Source organism: Acinonyx jubatus, chromosome C2, assembly GCF_027475565.1.
Source record: "Acinonyx jubatus isolate Ajub_Pintada_27869175 chromosome C2, VMU_Ajub_asm_v1.0, whole genome shotgun sequence".
Lineage (NCBI taxonomy): Eukaryota > Metazoa > Chordata > Mammalia > Carnivora > Felidae > Acinonyx > Acinonyx jubatus.
In genome coordinates, this window is record NC_069384.1 from 130250490 (window position 1) to 130264088 (window position 13599).

Genomic DNA, 13599 nt, shown 5'->3' on the forward strand with positions numbered 1-13599 from the left:
ATGATATGAGGTAATACCAACTAAGAACCCAATGAGGGACCCACAGATAAAAAGAGCAATAAAAGTTCGGGGAGAGTGACCCCTGAGAGCTGGACAAATCAGGGGGGTAGGACTTGAACTGTTAGTTGTTGGAAGGGTAGAGACTGGACAAGCAGAGGGAAGGTGTGAGGCACTCTGGGAAATAGGAAGTAAATCATCACAGGGCAGAAGAGAAAGTCTGTGAGATGAAACCATCAGCTAACGAGCAGATTCTTCAGTGGGTTGATAACAATATTGTGTTGCTGGGTTGTTTTCACCCTTTACGAGTACCATTACCAACTCAATTCCTACCGTCATCCCCAGGGCCCCCATCACCACCATCACTGCAGTGAACACATACATACACACCAAGAGATACCCACATACCCAAATTTTAGAAAAGTACTTTATCTTTTAATCCTAAGAATCAAAATCGTTTGGATTACTCGTGATGTTTGGTTTTCTTTTAAGGGCTTAATGATGAAAACTAGTTAGCCTGATCCCCGTCGTCGTGCTTCACTGTCCAAATATTTTGAAACCCCATAAATACAGCATCTTCCACATTTGCACACTCCAGATTCAAACTTGCTCAGTCCAGGAGGAAAATACAGGTCACTATATTATGTCAGGGTAATTATTCTAATGTCTTACCAGCGTGGTGTTCTTCTGGTCATTTCTGGGGCACATTCATTGCTTTATTTATCAATTCAGCAAACATTCCTTTAGTTCCTGCTATATCCCAGGCACAGGTCATGCAGTAAAAAGTAAAACCTGACAGAACCTCTGCTGTGTAAAGTGTTTGGTGTTGGAGAAGAGACGGACGTTGTGTTGGTTATCTATCATTATCTCCTGCCACATCACAAATTTACCTCCAAACACAGTGGCTTGAAACCATGGTGATTATTTACTATCTCAGACAATTTCTGTGAGTCAGGAACTTGGAAATGGTTTCACAGGGTGGTTCTGGCTAAGGTTTCTCAGGAGTACAGACGTTGGCCTGTTGAAGGCTCACCTGGAGATGGAAGATACACCTCCAAAATGGCTCCCTCACATAGCCATTGGCAGAAGGCTGCCTAAGTGATCTCATGATATGGCAGCTGGCTTCCCCTAGAATGAATAATCCAAGACAGCAAGGCAGAAATGAAAATGTCTTCCATGCTTTCACCTGAGAAGTCGTACACGGGAGTTTCCACAGTACACTAGGTTCCATATGTCAGCCTCAGTCAATATGGGAAAGGACGACACAGGGCATAAATACACGGAGGTGAGAATCATAGAGCAGAGGGGCATCGTGGAGACTGGCTGCCAGACATTACTAAAACGGTAACTCAAACAAGTGCCAAATTACAACTACATTATGGAGGTCTTTATAGTCCATGTCAAAGATATATTTTAGTCTTTATCCTAAGATTATTGAGACTCCATTAAAATGTTCTAAGTAGAGATACAAAGCTTACATTTTGAAAAGATCACTCCATGAGTCCTGTCTTGGGAAATAAAGCAGACTGGGCATTCTGAAAAGCCCCTCCTCCATTGTCATGAAATGATGAGCTACTAGGTAAATTACAAGCCATATATTTTTTACTGTACTGCTGGGCCCATAAGGAAGTACAAAATATCCCTAAAGGCCAGAAAAAAATAAAGAGTAAGTTAAAATTACAGGAGTAGGCAAATACGGACAAAAGCTGGTGCTTCTGGGAGAAAAAGCCAATTTCAGGAACCCAGAATTTGGGGGAATCCATGACTAGCTGACTTAAGGAACAGAAGAGTTGCGCTTAGACTGAAGGAAGTCAGGAGTCACTTACAGGATCATTGTAGAAAAGTCTGTGTACTTGCAAAAGGAGCCAATATGGGAAAGAGCTCTTTCTGCTCCTTTTCTGCATGGAAAAAAAAATTGTAAAAATAACAACAGACTTGCTGAGAAATGATTACTGTAGGCTTGCTCTAACGTGGGTCTGAGATTTATGTTTATATGATCTCTGCCTTGGTAATCCCCAGACCTAGAAGTTAGAGTTGTTCCGTGTGATACCCAACCAAAGCAAAGGCAAATTCTTCCTGAATTTTGAATGAGAATAGAAATACTAATTGTAGACTTTGTTGAGTATACAAGTTACGTTTTTAAGAGTTATGACTTAGGAAACAGAGAGTACATAATTTCCAAATTAGTAGAGGGGAATAAATGGAATATTTTTTAAAAGGCGAAAGATTTACACGATCTGAAGAGAAACCAGAGTATTGGAATATTTTTTTAAAAATGCATTATTCTACCATAGGAAGGGTACAATACTAACTTTATAATATATGCAGAAAAAATACATTTATTACGTTAATTCTGGTTATCTCTGAAACCATACAATTTAGTGGTTAAGAGGATGAACTCTGGAATCAGACAGCTTGGCAAAAATTTTACCCCCAGTACTTATAAGTTGTGTGATCTCAAACAAGTCATGTGTCTTCCCTGTTCCTCAGCTTTTTCACCTGTAAATTAGGCATTATAATAGCATATATCTTTTAGAGGATTCAACGAGTTAATAAATGCAAAATTCTTACAACAAAAAGGGATATAGAGTAAGTACTTACAATGTTACTAAGATTTACATTTAAAAAAAGAGGGGCGGGGCGCCTGGGTGGCGCAGTCGGTTAAGCGTCTGACTTCAGCCAGGTCACGATCTCGCGGTCCGTGAGTTCGAGCCCCGCGTCAGGCTCTGGGCTGATGGCTCGGAGCCTGGAGCCTGTTTCCGATTCTGTGTCTCCCTCTCTCTCTGCCCCTCCCCCGTTCATGCTCTGTCTCTCTCTGTCCCAAAAATAAATAATAAAAAACGTTGAAAAAAAAAATTTTTTTTTTTTAAAGAGGGGCGCCTGAGTGGCTCAGTTCGTTAGGCCTCTGACTTTGGCTCGGGTCATGATGTCATAGCTTGTGAGTTTGAGCTCTGCGTCAGGCTCTGTGCTGATAGCTCAGAGCCTGGAGCCTGCTTCAGATTCCGTGTCTCCCTCTCTCTCTGCCCCACCCCTGCTCACACTCTATCTCTCTTTCCTTCAAAAATAAAGAAACATTAAAAAAAAAAAAGAATAACTTTTCGTTTGCTTGTTTATATACAATATATCTGTGGAAGATTCACAATTCACTAATAAGCATGGTTGCCTGTGAGGAATAGTGGGAGACGGACTTAACACTGTAAACCTTTTATTCCTTTTGCTTTTTGATCCATGTACATTTAATACTATCTACTGAAAATTAATTTGTGAAATAGATAGGTAATATATATATTAAATGAATTATAAGTTTTAAAAGACCACTTATGTATTAGAATTGGCTAAGTGCTGTAACGAATAGACCCAAATTCCACAGAAATATATACATTGTTCAATTATCCCTGGGTACCGTTCCATGACTTTTTTCTATTCCACAGCCTGATCTATACCTCTGTAAATAGTCCGTTTATTAAACTCTCTTCAAATTACCCAATTTGAGTCTGCCATTGAAGACTAAGAAAAGTGGAAACCACCAATGTGAGGGGTGACTGATGTGCCCAATTAGATGTGTCTCTTTTACCATTTCTTTGACACAAGTCTCATGCTGACTGTCCATCCTCTGGGGTCTCTGGTGATTAAAAGGAAACACACCAAACTTTTTGGCTTAGCTATGATTTGCAGCTCTTCGCAGCTGTTTTCTCCTTAAAAACTCTCACAGCATTGAGCAATCTCTCAGCAAATTTTAACATTAAGATTGAAGAAAGTTGAGATTCTTTTTTAATGTCTGACATTCTTCCATAGTGATCAAGGTGGAAATAAGACATTTTGTATGATGTATTACATATGATGTATACTTTGGCTGTATGATACATTGTATACTGCTACAGGCCCAAAATTAAAATGTTGAAAGAAATATGTGTATGACTCTTCAAAAATCTAAAGACAGTGGACACTTTGGGAACAGTTCCAAGTTTAACTGGGAAAGACATATCTCTACAATAGCTAAACTCATGGTGCATTATTTAACTTCATCTAAGGTTAAATGCTTCAGTGAGAAAACTTAGAAATGCCATTGGCGTATGGCTAAGTAAGAGCTGTCTGAACAATTCCACAGGCTAAGGCTATGGGCTAAGCTTTGGTAAGTCTGCAAATACTATTTATATTCATCCCAATACAGCTGAACTAGGTAAACAATTTAGTAAACAAAGGTGTTGGGAGGGGCGGGAATAGCACAAAATGTACCTGGAGGGCCAGGCAGGGTCAAATAGTATGTAGGCATGTGGTGGAGGTCGGATCTTACCAAACTCATTGAGAAATCTGTGAAGGGTTTTAGGCAGGAAAGTGACATGAGTCCATTTACATTTTAAGTAGAACACTGTCCCTGCTTTGTGATAACTAAAGGAAGAGAATGGATGCACAGAAACCACACTGGAGACTACTGCAATGGTCCAAGTAAGAGGTATTGTGATGGACTAGATTGATGGCAGTGAAATAGAGAGAAGTGGACAGAGTCTAGCTGCAATTTGAAAAAAAAAAAAATTATTTTGGTTTGGTAACAGAACTGATGTGAGATTTGAAGGGAAGCGAAGTGTTTAGAGCTGGTCTGTTAGTTTCTGGCTTGAGTTTCTGGGTGGATGACAGCTTTTAATGAGATGGGTGGGCTAAGAGAAAAGTGTTCTTGTCACAGTCCTAATAGCTGAGAAAAATGGGTGCTTCTAACTGGACGATGTTTCTGTTTTCTTAAACCAAACAAAATCATCATCTTCAATATGGAAGTTTTCACATACTTGGAAACCAATGTTAAGGAGCAGATGTGAACATGTGAGATCAAAACAGCCGAGTGGAAGTTGAATGGCTCTCTATAAAAATGTGAGAAATTGAAGGGAGACAGCTCTGTGCTGGGGCAGGCTGGCGGGGAGAGGTGGGGGAGATTGAGAGACCCTCAGCCTTGGTGTGAACAGTAGCTGAAGATCACCTAGTAATCTCCCTAGCTAGTGGAGTGTGAGCAACTCTCGCTGTGCCTTGCCAAGCTGAGGAGTGGGCAAAGAGGCCGGGATGAAAGTTTAAATAATCCAAGGCTGGGGTAAGGGGCCATGCCATGCTATCCTCTTGGTCAAATGAAAATGGATCTTGAAAAGAAGGCTTTATCTTAAGAAAAAGGTAAGAGAACTTTTCTACCCTCATTTGATCTTGAATACCTTTGTGAAGTCATACCGATAGTCAGCAGTACCAGTGTTGGGAACTTCTTAAATCAATGTAGTCTCTGAATTATGTTTAATTAAACCATCGTCTCTATCCTGGCCTTAAGAAAGCTAGCAAACAGTCAGGAGTCATCACCTTTATGGCAATAACTTTAAGTTAACACTCGTAAAGACTAAAGGAACCCAGAGGTCAGGTGACCCCACATGTAGTCTCTGTTTTTGCTCTTGATGATGTTTGACCACCCCAGACTCAAAAACTAGTTGCATTCTCTAAAGAGAATTGACTCATATTAAAAGCATTAATGAGCCATGCAGATTTTGTTGACGGCTTTTGCATGGGCAGTTGCTGTACTGCCCTTAATCAATATGGGCCCTGATCACACACCACAAAGCAAAGTGATAAAAATTCTCAGTAGACATGTTATCCTAAGTCCCTTCTTCCCCCCACCATCTCCCCTGGGAGTTCTCCTTGGCCATTCCCTTATGGGATGCTCCATTTCTCTATGCTCCCCCCTCCAACCCCAACACCTCCCCCATTTTATTGGGCTTTTCTTTCTGAAGTGTAAACCACAACCTACCACAGATGTTAAATAAGAAGCCCTCAACGAGTGGAAGCCTTTATCCTATTTTTCTCTCACAATTTTATTCACTACTGAAGTTCTTAGGTTTTGCTCGGCTTAGCTAAATCGAGTACACATGGCATCTTTCCAACTTTGCAACCATAGGCACTGTTGTTAAACCACTGATTCCTCCAGCACCAACACCAGGAAAACAGGAAGGTTCCAATACATGTATGTGGTGCATTAAATGTATCTGGGCTTCTTGAGGATGCAGTTCCCAAGAGAGTAAGTTGAGGCCGATCCACAGAGGACCACAACTCAAAGGATGAGAGCCAGAAGAGATTGGGGATGCTCATTAATTGATGATCAAAGCCAGAGATGGGGCTGAATGGAAAGGCAACAGGCCCACAAATGGAATGTGCAGGACTCCAGGTCCCAGACATGTCACCCCTTTGTCCTGTGTCTTATTAGCATTTCCGTAGAGAGGATACAACATGGAAGAGGTAAAATACCATCCAGTCTTTCTCAACCTGAACCAGAGAAGACATATTTATTTGCGTGTCTGTTTCCCAAAATCTCCCAAGAATGATACATAATCAGTGCAATTCTAGATACAAAGGGAAGAAGTTAATTCAGAGCATGCAAAGGATGCATTAGGTCAGTGGTTTGCAATATTAGTGAGTATCAACCCTCCCCCCACCAAGGGCTTGTTAAAACACAGACTGCTGGACCCCACCTCCAGAGTTTCTGATTCAGAAGGTATAAGGTGGAGCCTGAAAATGTGCATTTCTAATAAGCTCCTGCGCATCCGTCTGGGAGCACACTTGGTAAACCACCACCTTATTAGGGAATAATTCCCTTGGAGAATTCTGGTTGCTGAAGGTCTCACTGGATTAAGTCGTATGTAGTTTCTCTTCCATGTATATGAGTGTTCTGACTCATGATTTTAGTGCCGTCCTTCCTACAGTGAAGGTTCTGTGACATTTAGAAGCCATCAGGAAATATTAGCAGTATGTAGACCTTGCCATTGGAATTGATTTTTAATTCTTTCCTCCAAAGTGCATTTATCAAACTTAACACCATAATAGCAGACTAGATGGTTCACAACTGAAAATAAAGTGGCTTTGAAATATAACCAAACTTGGGATATTACACTACACAGGTATACTGATTATTCAATCAATTTTAATTAACCTCCAATAATGTACTTGGGACACATCAGATGCCACAGCACAAATGCATAGGACACATTTTCTACCACAATCCAGCAGGAAAAAGAGATGAGGAGTATACAAATACCTCCATCAGTGAAGTAACATTTTAATGGCACTAACCCAAAGGCTATATGAGTTTTTAAAGTAAAAAACCAATACAAAAAAAAATTTTTTTAAGTCTCTCTAGTGCATAAAAAAAGAAAGAGATTTCCCACCTCCCTTTTCTTAGAGCATTTACCTTAGAAAATTTGTATTTGTAAATTCTTTGACTGCCTTTTTGAGATATATGTAAATCTTCTAAAAAGCTAAATAAGCCTCATGACAATTTTACAATCCAGAAATGTTTTCCTCAAGGATTTGGGAGCTGTCTCTTTAAAGTGTAATGAACGAACATAGCGCCTCTAGCTTCCAGTTTCCATGGTAGGGTAGGATCCTAACTTTGGCAGGGCACCTGGCTTCAAGATGCAAAGCTTGGCATGCAAAGCATGTCCTACTATTTTTCCTTTGGATAAAGGCAGTGGCAAACACCCAATTATCAGATGAATTCAGGATGAACCGTGTGTGACAAAAGGTGCTGTCAGGTCTTCTTCCTTGAGAACTAGTTATTTATCTCCAGAACACATGTGCGATGGGTTATACCTGCTTGGCTATACAAAAGGGTGAGGTTTCTTTCTTTCTTTGAAACCGTATGGCAGACTGCCTGTAATGCACATCGCCATCTGGTTCAATCATGCCACTGTTTTCTTTCTTTCCTCTATTTTGTGGCAAGGAATTTCTGCATCAGCAAGAGATTTATAGCCTTAATTACATTTCCTCCAAAGTAACACGCTAGGGAAAAAACATTTCTGACCAGGTAAATGGCAGATGGGAGAAAGTCTCCTAAGGGAGAGGCCCGGAAGTTGGGGTAGGACTGAAGAGAGAGGGGGGCGTTTCAGACAGAACACATGACCCAAGCAAGGGCTCAAGTGGTACAATGCAAAGATGTTCAAGGAAAGGTGGAGAAATCAACTTAGCTAGAGTGAAGGACGGCTCGCCTGAGAAGCAGACTTAGAAGAGAGGGTCCTGAATACCACGCCAAAGCATCTGTGTTGTCTCAGAGCTTGTAATCAAAGCATACATGATTAACAGGGCTCCCCCAAAGCAGACAAGTATCAAGTGAAGGCAAATGACTCAATACAAACTTCACCCAAACCAAAGAAGACTATTTTTCAGTGGAAATAGCCCACCCTTGGAATTTCATTTAGAAAGCTGAAGAATCTTTAAGGTCCCGTTTATCAATGTCTCAATCCTAATAATTTAATCAACAAATTTTTACATAATATCCACTTTGTACTAGGTCCTGAGCTAAGCACTGAAGATTTGGAAGTAAATAAAAGAGAAATGCTTTCTGTCTTCAGAGAGCTTATAGACTCTTGGGTAGGTACAAATGTGATACTTACATTTATTAATCTCTTTGCTGTGCTAGGCATTGTGCTAGGCATTTAACCCAATTGCCAAAGCAAGCGTTATTGTACTCACTTCACAGATGCAGAAACAGCCTCAGAGAGTATACAGTGCTCACACTGACGTAGTCTGAAATGCAAGGTAAGATTATAAATGCAGTTCTTTCGAGTTCAGCCACCACCCTCTGTACTGCAACTTATAAAAGCACACATTCCTGCCTTGTTCCCAGCAGGAAATAAGTCCGTCCCTCTTTATTATGCACGATGTCAGCTGTAGGTTTTTTGTAGATGTCCTTTATCAGTTTGAGGAATTTCCTTCCTATTTCTAGCTCACTGAACATTTATATCATTCAAGAATGTTGAATTTTGTCAAGTGCTTCTTAATCGTCTGTTAAAATGATCATATGACTTTCCTAGTGTATTCTGTTAATATAGTGATTTACACTGATTCATTGCAAATGTTCAATCAACCTTACATTCCTAGGATGAACTCTAATTAGTCGTGATGTATCTTCCCTCTTGCTATCTCTTTTTACTAAAGTATAATTGACGTATGTGATCAGCTATACCATATAATGATTAAATACTTGTATATATTGCAAAATTATTACCACAATAAGCACATACATAGTTGCAAAACTGTTTTTTCTTCTGATGAGAACTTTTAAGATCTCCTCTCATACCAACTTACAAGTATGCAATACAGTATTATTAACCATAACCACCACGCTGTAGATTACATCCCCATGACTCAGATATTTTATTACTGAAAATTTGTACCTTTTGACCCCCTTCACCTATTTGCTAATACTTTGTTAATGATTTTTATATCTATAATTATGAAAAATACTGATCTATGGTAATTTCTTTGAATGTTTTGATATAAAGGTAATGCTAGCATTAGAATAAGTTGTGCAGTGGTCACTTCTGTTTTCTAAAAAAAGTTTGTATACATTTTTTCTTCATTAAATTTTTCATAGGCTTCACCACTGTAACCATCGGGACCTAGAGTTATCTCAGAAAGATAGTTTTCGATAATAAATTCAATCTTTAATACATACACTAGAACTATTCAGACTTTTTTTCCTGTGCCATTTTTTGGTAAGGTGTATTTTCCAATAAATTTGTCCATTTTGTGAAAAAAATTTGTAACGTGTTGGCAATAAAATTGTTCCTAAAATTTTCTTATTATACTTTTAATTTTTGAAGGATCTGTAGTTGATAATCTCTCATTCCTGCTATTGGTGATTTGTATTCTCTCCTTTTTTTAAAAAAATGTTTTATTTATTTTTGGAAGAAAGAGAGCAAGCAGGGGAGGGGGAGAGAGAGAGGAACAGAGGATCTGAAGCAGGTTCTGCATGGAGAGTGCGGAACCCGATGTGGGGCTTGAGATCATGACCTGGGCTGAAGTCCAATGCTCAACCAACTGAGCCACCCAGGCACCCGTCTCTCCTTTTTTTTCTTCATCAGTCTTAACTAAAAGTTTGTCAGTTTCATTGATCTCTTCAAAGAGCCAGCTTTTAGATTTAATTTTCTCTATTGTCTGTTCTCTTTCAAGGACTTATTCTCTTCTCTTTATAATTTCCTTCCTTCTACTTAACTTTGTTTTTACTCTGCTCTTCTTTTCTTACTTTCTTAATGTGGGATCTTAGTCCTTGATTTTAAATATTTCTTCTTTTCTAATATAAGCATATAAATCCATAGATTCTTTCAATAGACTGCTTTCTCTCTCTACCTCCTATACGCTTTGGTATGTTGTATTCATTGTCATTCAGTTCAAAATATTTTTCCTTTTTTTTTAGTGTTTATTTTTGAGAGAGAGGAAGAGAGAGGCCACAAGCAGGGGAGGGGCAGAGAGAGACAGACACAAAATTGGAAGCAGGCTCCAGGCCTGTCAGCTGTCAGCACAGAGCCCGACGTGGGGCTTGAACTCATGAACCATGAGATCGTGACCTGAGATCATGATTGGACACTTAACTGACTGAGCCACCTAAGTGCCCCGTCAAAATATTTTCTAATTTCCTTTGTGTCTTTGGCCCATGAATCATTTAGAAATATGCTATTTCATTTCTAGATATTCATGGTTTTTCTGGATCTCTTTTTTTAAGTTTTTTTTTTTTTTTTGAGGGGGGGAGGGGCAGAAAGAGAGGGGGAGAGAGAGGATTCCAAGCAGACTGTCAGCACAGAGCCCGATGCGGGGCTGGAACTCCCAAACCATGAGATCGTGACCTGAGCTGAAATCAAGAGCCAGACACTTAACCGACTGAGCCACCCAAGTGCCCCTAGATCTCTTTGGGTAATCAATTTCCATTTAATTCTATTATAGTCAGAGAATACAGTCTGTATGCTTTAAGTCCTGTTAAATTTATCGAGACGTGTTTTGTGGCCCAGCATGCGGTCTATGTCAGTGAATACACCGTGTGCACTTATACAGAATGCATATTCTACACTTGTTGGATGTAGTGTTCTACAAGTATCCATTACACCAAAGTGGTCAAACAGTGTCGGTCAGATATTCTGTGGCTTTCCTGCATGTTTTTTGTCTGGTTGTTCTATCAATTGCTGGAAGAGAAATGTTACATGTACAATGCGGTGATTGCAGGGTTATCCATTTCTTCCCTTTCTTCCGTCAGCGTGTGCTACGTGTATTCTGAGATTCTATCATTAAAGGCTAACAGATTTATAATTGTTACGTCTTTCTGACGAACTGTGCCTTTTATCCTTAAGAAACATCCTGCTCAGATCCTGAGGGCGCCGCAGCCCGCAGCCTCAGCCAGGGAGTCCCGGCCGCTTTCAGTGGAGAAGCCTGGCCAGCCACAGCCTCAGCACCATCACCCCCGGCAGCAGCTGCAGCCGCATCACCACCACCATTATTTCTACAACCGGAACCACAGCCACAACCAGCATCACCATCACCATCACCAGTGCCCGCAGCATGGAGCCAAGGGCAGCCCCAAGGCCCAGCCCAAGGCGTTGAAACATGAGCACAAACACTCCCTCCAGCAGCACCAGGAGACGCCGAAGAAGGAAACAGGCTATGGCGAACTAAATGGTAATGCCGGAGAAAGAGACGTATCTTTAAAGAGCCTGGGTTCTGATGGAGTTACCGACCCTATTTCCAGGGTCCTCAATGGCAACCCACAGATCGCAGACACTAATCTGAAGCAGACTGTAAAGGCTGGCACCTTTGGGAAAGCAGGAATGAAAACCAGGAATTTCATTCGGAACAGTATGGACAAAAAGAATGGGAAGTCTCAGGAAAAGAAATCTGGAGAGAACCAGTCTGCAGAGAAGACTGATACTGTAGCAATTCGAAATGGCGTTGTGACAAATAATTCTGGCTATATTACTAGTGGTTATATGGGCAAAGGGGCGGATAATGATGGTAGTGAGATCTGAGAGCGGATGTACTACTCTTAAAAAAAAGGAAAGCTGGGGCAATAGTGCCCAGGGATGTGAAAGCCTTCATTGAGGGCAGGACAAAATAAGGCAACAAGAGACCAGGGCGCCAACCTTAAAACAGGGACTCGAAACTTTCAGGCCTGACGACAGTGAACAAAAGGGAAATCGAGTAGATGGTTCAAAGCCCATTTGGAAGTACGAAACTGGTCCCGGAGGAACAAATCGAGGAAAACCTGCTGTGGGTGATATGCTGCGGAAAAGCTCTGATATTAAACCCGGCATGACGCAAAAGTTTGATCATCGGCCCTAAGGAAAGCATCCTTCTGCTGTTACCTCCAAAGAGGACTCTTGGACCCTATTCATACCACCCCCCGTTTTTGCAGTGGACAATAGCAGTGCTTAAAATAGTTCCTAAAGTAAATTATGCAAAGCAAAGTGAAGGAAAACCTCAACAAAACTGTACAGAACTCTTCTGCGTCACCATCTTCTTCCTCTTCTTCGTCACCGGCTGGGGAAACTCAGACCCAGTCTTCAAGCCCATATCCCAGGTCCCTGTGTCAGTGCTGAAATCTGTTACTTCGGCCAACTTTTCTAATGGGCCTGTTTCAGCAGGGACTGATGCAAGCGTGTATTCTCCAGGGGGTCAGCCACTGTTAACTCCTGCTGCTAATACTCTAACACCCATCTCTTCTGGGACTGCTTCCGTTCTCCGGGACATGAGTTCGACTTCAGCGGCTGTTGAACAAATGAAATCTAGCCTTTTCATCTATCCTTCAAGATATGCAAACGGTGCTGTTGAGCACAGCACAAGTGGATCTACCCTCTCAGACAGATCAGCAAAACCTGGGGGCTATCTTCCAGAATCAGTGGGGTTTATCAATTATAAATGAGCCCAGTGCTGGCCCTGAGACTTGGGAAGTGATTGGGAAGTCATCAGATCATAAAGTGATGGAGGTGACATTTCAAGGGGAATATCTGCCAGGATAATCCCTCAGGAACTGAGCATCCCATGTTTCCCAAGGCTTATGAGCTGGAAAAACGGATTAGTCCCCAAATTCTGGGTAGCATTCGAAAATCTGGGACTACTAATGAGAGTGGAACCTTATCCTTGGAACCCAGTCATATAGGTGGCCTGCAAAACTCAGACACCAGTAGTCAAGGTGCTTTAGTGTTTTTCTCAAAGGACTACGAGATAGAAAATCAAAATCCTCTGGTGTCTCCTACAAACACTTTGTTAGGCTCCACCAAAGAACAGAGATACCAGAGAGGTCTAGAAACAAATGATAGCTGGGGTTCTTTTGACCTGAGGGCTGCTATTGTCTATCACACTAAAGAAATGGAATCTGTTTGGAATCTGCAGAGGCAAGAGCCTAAAAGGATGATCACTTACAATGAAGCCATGGACAGTCCAGATCAATGAAGTCCCAGACTGCCTATTTGTAACCTTTCTGCAACATTACAGCCACCGTTCATGGGCGGGTTTTGGGGGGGGGGAGGGGCATAGGCTTTTCTGCTCCTAGATCTTCAACGCAGCAGAGGAACCATAAGTAGAATCACAGGATAATACACACAAATATATATACATATATATATATATATATATATATATATATGTATACAGACACACACACATATGGTTATTTTTTAAAAAGGCAACTGAAAGTAATTAGACTTCTTAAGGAATCAACATTTATTTCAAGAGACTACACATGGTTATTTAATCTCCAGTACTGAATAGTTTTTGTTTTCTTTTTCCTTTTGTTAGTTTTTAAGTGTGAATGCAAGTGAT

General features: G+C 40.8%; 1 pseudogene; it reads left to right on the forward strand.

The window, feature by feature from the left end:
* Nucleotides 1–13368, forward strand: part of LOC106971587 (FMR1-interacting protein NUFIP2-like) — a 59913-nt pseudogene extending 46545 nt beyond the window's left edge.
* Nucleotides 13369–13599: the final 231 nt, after the last annotated feature.